This window comes from Podarcis tiliguerta (assembly GCF_965153285.1).
Source record: "Podarcis tiliguerta genome assembly, chromosome: 7".
NCBI classification, from domain to species: Eukaryota; Metazoa; Chordata; class Lepidosauria; order Squamata; family Lacertidae; genus Podarcis; species Podarcis tiliguerta.
In genome coordinates this window covers 70378411-70386148 of record NC_139540.1, presented here as the reverse complement: position 1 = coordinate 70386148, position 7738 = coordinate 70378411, and positions in this window count along the sequence as shown.

The window sequence follows — 7738 nt, the reverse complement described above, 5'->3', positions numbered from 1 at the left end:
CAACACCCATAGCTGAATTTCATTTCCACCACCATCAAATTCTTTTTTAAAGCCCTCTCATAAAATATGTGTCTAAATGATTGCTTTATCGCAGAATGCACTATTTAAGTGTACATTTTGATACATGGAAGCTGCTAAGAATTTTGTTGGAAATTTTCAGAGAAGTGAGAAATCCGGTGGATAACCAAGTTCTGATCTGCGCATTAGAGCAAAAGGTGTTCATCACATCTTTTGCATAGGAATTCACAGTGTTGAATTCCTTCAACATCCCTGCCATACATATGTATAGACCAAGTTCCATGGTGCTGTTTCAGAGCCAAAGGGAATTGTTGTGTTCTGCTCTATATTATATGGATATCATACAATGGGATTCATCCACCAAAAATAGCATCATGGTGGAATCTCCGAAAATCTCAGAAATGTTGATTTTTTTTGACAAATCCCCCCCCAGCTCAAAAACTTCATTTCTCTTGGGGTTCTCCAAGATGGCCTGGGGGCAGCGATAGGTTTGCTGGGTTGCTGGGGAAAAAGTTATGTTGCAATTTTGGTGGGAGGGGTAAAATATTTAAATACTCTGCACACAGCTTGAGACTTTCTCTTTGCTGCGTGCAACGGATCACCCGCCCACCTGCCCTAGATTAAGGGGTTGTTGCGTTGACTTTGCTATTGCCTGTCATGGGGGTCGTCTGCCTTCGAGCAGGGGCCTGGTAGGAATTTTTCCATCTGGCAAATTGGCCGGCTGGGTGGTTTTTGCCTACTGCGTAGCAAATCGTCACAACTTGTAAGGTTGCGGTTAGGCATTGGTTATAAATTGGTGGAGGAGGGGTTAGGATAGGCTGGGCCTGCCCCCCATGGTTGCTGTGGAAAGGAATCCTGGGGTTTGCCATCTTTTCGTCCAATCCCTGGAATGGGACTAGGGCCGGCAAGCCTTTGGGGAGCTTGCGGGTGAGAATTGAGGGCCTGTGACTCAGCTCCAATTCTCCCCCAACTTGTTCTTCCATACTGGCTTTCAGTGGAGCCCGGAAGTCAGTTCTGTCCCCAGGCGGGGGGACAGATAGTCTTAACCAATGCCTAAACAACCACTCACGGTTTGTAATTGAATAAAGTTGTGGCCAAAATCATGCCAAAAATCTTAAACAAAAATTACGTGTTTGTTGTGAGTTATTTGGAGGGGGGGAGTGGCTTGGGGACCTTGACACGCAACTCAGTATCCAAAACTAACTGTTATGGACAGTCTAAAAACATAAGAAGAGCCTGCTGGATCAGGCCAATGGCCCATCCAAATGAGGATCCACTTTTCACAGTGGCCAACCAAATGTCTGCAGGAAACTTGAAAGCAGGATCTGAGCACAATATCATTTTCTCCCTTTTGTAGTTTTCAGCTGCTGGTCATCAGAAGCATTATGAGCCTAACCATCATGGATGGGAGCCACTGATAGCCTTTTTGTCATGACTTCATTAATTCTCTTTTATGCATGAATTAGGCCCAAGTTCTGAGTTCAGCTTAGCATTGTTCATGCCTGTCAATGATGAGTATTAAGTTTAGAATGGATGGTGCACCTAATCATCTAAGGAATGATATAAATACACCTATGCAAAAAACAAAACAAAACAGGATTTCCCTTCCTCCTGGATTATGCAGTGAAGTCTATATGAGCGGATTTTAAATATTCAAATGTTTCTTTGATTTACTGCTTTCTGAACTTTTCAAAATGAAATATGAATGTGCTTTTATCTGTCACCCCAATAGTGTCAACATTTATTTTTGATATTTATTTACATCAATATTTCTATTCTTCCTTGGATAACATTTCACCACCTTTTGTTGTTTATAGACCCTTCTTTGAACAAGGATTGCATCTGTTGGAACTCACAATAAGTTATATATCAGGATTGGACATAAAACGAGTCCTCTCAATCCTTCAGCCATTAACTTTGTCGATACCAGGCTTCCTCAACCTCAGCCCTTCAGATTTTTTTTGACCTACAACTCCCATGATCCCTAGCTAGCAGGACCAGTGGTCAGGGATGATGGGAATTGTAGTCTCAAAACATCTGGAGGGCCAAGGTTCAGGAAGCCTGGTCTATACCTATTTTCATATTGTTTCTTATCTAATACTGCCGCTCAACATATTTTGCAGCCATACAGGGAAAACTCTAACTGGAGTTGGTGTAGCAAGTAGGCCTGGATTGAGTCTGGTGCCATCAAGTAATGACAGTGATGCCAGCTTGGGATCTGGTGGGTCTCTGGTTGGTTCAACACCTCCCCTGCCTATGGAACACGCCATTTGGGAAAATTCTGTGGGGTACTGCCAATGAGAATTGGGTTTGTGGCTGAAATAGAGAGTTCTTCACAGGAGGTGTGATGTTGGCATCCCTCTACAGGTGGAGAGTGGTGGACCTGTTTTGGTCCAGCCTGAGGGACATGTGTGCCTCATCCAGCCCTGCCTCTCATGCATAATAGAGAAGAACTTTGAATGCAGCTTAACACTGTTAGATGCAATTTCTTTTGAAATCCGTCTTATTTTGATTTCCTTCCAGCTAATGCCAAAATTAGTGTTTGCTCTCATGTTTCGGGTTTTTTGTTGTTTTTGTTTCTAAAATGTGTTCTGTTTTGCAAAGAAGAACTGTTTTGCTAAAGGCATTACAGTAGATATTACAACTAATAGTGAAATGGCTTTCTTATTAATTCTGAGATGTCCTCATTACATTTCCTGGATATTTAAAAGGCAGCGAGGGATTTCATTATGCAGACGGAGCTTCTAGCTGCTCAGGTGATGGTTCTTTGAATTAGATATTTGAATTTTGTTTGGGGAGTTGAATAATGTGTCTTACCCTTCTAATTATATACCAATAAATCAAGCTTGGCAGATTCTCAATTCTTGTCATGTCAGGAACAATTCTGGAAAATATTAAGGGAGAAAGGCAAATATCTCGGCAGTGCTTTAGTGGTTTAGAAAGAGTGAAAACAAGATATAATTCCTCACTGCATGTTTTTATTAATATGTGTTTTTTTCTGTGCTGTTCACCAATTTAGGACATGAGATTTGACTTTCACTTGGGCACTGTGCTGACATAACCTTACCCATCAGCATCATGGTAGCTGACTGCTACCAAATCCCAGACAACCTGGGAGCTGGAGTCTGCAATCATGTATCCACTCCTACAGAGATGAGGAAGATACGGCCCTCTAGATTGGTGTTGAATGCCAACTTTGATCAGTTCCACCTAGTTAGGGAAATGGTCAAGGATGGTGGACGGTGGAGCCCAGCAACACCTAGAGGGACTCAGATGTGGTTATGTGGGAAGGATAGTAGGATATATTGATTAGATATTATCCTTCCTTCACTCACGTTGGTGAGTCATGTAGCAGAGCAGATTCCCCTCAATACAGCAGAAAGCTAGTTTGCAGATTCATTTGACTCTCTTTACTTAAGCAATCCAGTCTGGCTTGACGAGACTGGATTATTCCTGGTATCCTCTTTGATCCCTCTTAAAAGAATAAAGACAGAAGAGTCTTTGCTTAAAAGTAACAAGACGTTTACTCACATTCAGTTCACAGTATGATCCCTGAAGGCAGACTTTAGCTTGTAGTTACACAACATAGTGTAAGTTCATCCCTTATGGGGATTGAGCCCACGTGCTGCTGGCTGAGAGCCAGCAGAAAGCAAAATACATTAAGAGAACAGCATCAAGAGAACAAAATGGCTGCAGGAGAGCAGCATGGCATCAAGAGAGAAAGATGGCTGTGTGACTCTGCTCTTTTATGGAGCCAGCCAGGGTCACACCCATCCCCTTTGGTCAAATGCAGGGGGAGGACACTCCAGACCAGTGGAACAGGAAGCTATACTAAGTGGAGTAACATGCCCCTGCCTATGCCCACTCTAGGGAAACAAGGAATGTTGTATTTGACTGCTCCAATGGAATACATCCCACATCAAGTTCTCCACCTGTGCATTCCTTGTGGGATAAATCAGCCTCGTATAACCAACATACTTCACTCTAATTCATGCATGGAGAAGTTAAGACTACAGAGCAAGCTGTCCTGCCAAGGCATAGCTAGATCACTTCTCCTCAGCTTGGGAAGAAGGGTTACCAAGCACATTGTCTTCTCCCTTCCACCATGTGAATTCTACCAGTGAGGAGATCTAAGCTGGATGTTCCATATGGTTTAAGCAAGCCATATTTGTGTTTCCATGCAAATAATCCAGAAATGTGTTTTGGAACCTAAGTTATAGTGCCTATCTTTTCTTGCTTTATGGAAAAGGGCATGAATCTAAGACATGAATCTGACCTCTGAAGAGGTTGTAAGTAAACAATTTTAACTTACCAAACAGGTAACTATTTATAGGGGACTGGGGAACTTTGGAAGACTTTTAAAATGTCCCCTTCTAACAGCCTATATTTCCATGCTTTGCTTTGCTGCATATTTTGCAATTTTGAATCTCTGTTGGGGTTCCCTGACCAAAGAGTACTTGCCCCCGAAACTGGATCTAGGCATCCAGGGAATTCTTCTTTTATTTTACCATATCTATTTTATCTTTTAAATCAATACTTAAATTCCTACACTCCTAGGATGTGTGTGTGTGTGTGTGTGTGTGTGTGTGTGTTTGCTGCACCAGCCCACGGTCAGGCAACAGGATGCTGAAGACAGGACTTGTGAATGCTGGAAATTGAAACTGCCCCTTCCATATTAATTTCACTTGGCATCAAAGTTGCATTTACTACTGATTTCCTTTATTTCTTTTTGGCCCCTGTTATACCTTCATCTGAGCCCTGTGTACACTGATATTACAGTCAACATTTTCGATATAAGATTTGGCTTTGTATAATGTAAGGAAATACTGTACGTCTGAAAAGCAGGCCTCAAACCAACAATACAAAAGACAACTTCTCCTTCACTTCAATGGTGCAACATGACTGGGAAAGTAAGTGCTCATTGATTTTACAAAATGAACAAAAGCCATTTAAATAGCTTAGATTGAGGTAGGCAGCTTGACATTAAGAAATGCCTCTAACTTATTTCGCTTAATACCAGGGGCATCCTTCAAATGTATAAGTCATGAAAACACAAGACATCCAGAGATCAATATGTAATTGTTTACCATCCTTGAAGGACTGAAGAATTAATTTAATGGTGAATGTTAACATAACGTCAATTGATTCTGTGAAGAAATATTAGAAGGATTTGTGAACTATAGTAACAGAGTTGCACATTTTGGACCACAAGTTTTTTGGGTGGTGTGGGTTTTTTTTTGCTGCGTGTGTGTTTTAAATCCCTTTTTTACATATCTATGACTAGCCATAACAATACAGCTTTATCCAAACTCTTCTAGTCTCCCTTGAAATTACTCAGATGTTTCACCTGATGAAGAACCTGTAAAGTCTGCAAAATTTCATTGGCAACTTGTAATAGGCAGTTGTGGAATGCACTTTAATATAAGAATCTTGAACGTGGTGCCAAAATGGGTGTTAGCTTGAGAAGAAATAAAGTAAACTGATACTTTTGGCGGTTTTCACAGGATCTACTACAGAAAATTACACAAAGAGGTAACTTAGCCCGCAAGACCACATTGTGTTATCTTTCACTGTTTGTGCTCCACTTCCTAGTCCTGCCATGCAAATGTTTGCATGTCCCATTAAAGAGACAGAAGCATTTGTATGGTCTTCATGTACTCTGCCATTTTCTGCCTATTGTCCTGTATTTCTCATACCTCCATTGTAATGGTTATACAGGAAACTAAACTTGGTGACCCTGAACCTATGAAAAGGTGAGTAGCAAATAAAATCCACACGTCTCCTTTTCATACATTTTCATGCTTTGTGAATGTCAAGCGGGTGTTTGTGTTCACAAAAACAAGTGTGAGAGAAACCAATGACCTATAATCTGGAAGCTAAGTTCTGTCTGTGTTAAGTCTGCTTACATTATTTGGTGGGTGGCATTGCGGCTGGGCCCCAAGCCTTGTGTAACCCAGCCGAAGGTTGGAGAAGAAGAAGAAGAAGAAGAGTTTGGATTTGATATCCCACTTTATCACTACCTTAAGGAGTCTCAAAGCGGTTAACACTCTCCTTTCCCTTCCTCCCCCACAACAAACACTCTGTGAGGTGAGTGGGGCTGAGAGACTTCAAAGAAGCTTGACTAGCCCAAGGTCACCTAGCAGCTGCATGTGGAGCAGCGGAGCCGTGAACCCAGTTCCCCAGATTACGGGACTACCACTCTTAACCACTACACCACACTGGCTCTCGAGCCGAGGGTTGGAGACTGGCGTGCTCCCCGCTGTCGCCTCCCTGCACCGTTGGCGCTGGGCAGGGCCATTGCCAACCAATCATCACCAACGGAGGGGTGGTCTGCAGGGAATTTAACCTCCAGTGTGGCAGGGAGGCTATCCTCTCACACTGTTTGTCAGAACTCCCACACTCCTTGCCCTTTTTTTTTGCTTTGATGCATTACAACCTTGTTATGGACTAATCGTCTGTTGCCATATTGTTGGGACTGGGCACGAATTTTCCCCCCTTGGCAACTTGGCTCCACCATTTGGTTTTCGACTACCTCGTAGCAATCACCACAACTTTGTGAGGTTAGGCATTGTGTAAGCCTTTGTTTGGATAGAGGGGAGTTTGTAGTCTCCGCCTGCCCCTCCTCATTAAAGGTATCCTGTTAAAGGGATCCGGGGTTGTGGACCCTGTCCGATGCCCGGACTTGGGCTAGGGCCATGGCACAACCCTAACGGGGACCCCTCAGGATGTCCCTATTTGATGTAAGGATCTTAGGGTGGCTCCTATTGGTGGTTTACCCTTAGTTGGACTCCCAGCAGGCGGGCGGGAGTTGTGATATAGCCAGGCTTCACCCAATGTCTAAGCCGAACTGCTCACATCTGTAACCAATAAAGTTGTGGCCCATTTGAACCCATAAACCAAAATCTGCTTGTTCGTGTGTTTTATTTATCCACTAGGGGACCACAGGTCACGGGGCATTGGTACGCAAATGTAACACAGCAAGCAGCTCACAAATAATCAGGTTCTGAGTCTGTTCAGGTGGTCACCTTTCACATGGTTAGAGTTGTATGAAGGTGAGAGTGGTGTATGATCATTGGCCTTAACGCGTCCATCACATTCCTTTCATTTGGTTCAATCACCTCTGTCGGGTGTCAGAGGGGTAACATCTTCTGCAGGTAGGTTGTTCGACTTGCGTACATTTCCTCCATGGTATAGATGGTGCGGGCTTCTGAATTGTTTGGGGAGTCTCCATGAGCAGGCTGCCTGCTGTAGACATTGCTCCTCCAAGATATGGAAGGTGACCTGAGGAGATGATCAATGGGAACGTGACATCGTGTAAGTCTTCAGGGAAGCAGCTTCCTCACTTCCTTTGGCCGTGGATAAGCAGAACAAAGCGAAAATAGTCTCCTACCAGTTAAAGAGAATTTAATGTTCACAACGAAAGAACAAAGAATCAATTCTTGGAAGAAAGGTGCTCCCAATTAAGGTTTCCACCCACTTCCCCCTGAGCCATCCCCATCACTTCCTTGTCTGGCAAACTGATCTCTAATCCATTTGGTGATAAGCTACCTTATCTGCTCTCCTTGACCTTGCACTGAGAGCTTGGACACTTTCCAGCAAAAGGGAGTCTGTTAAATCTCTCTCTCCCTGTTCTTCTCCTAGCTGTTCCCCACTCAGTTCTGCCCAACTGTTGTCTTCTGAACTATGTCCCCCTGCAAACCACTGCTCCAAATCTATGCAG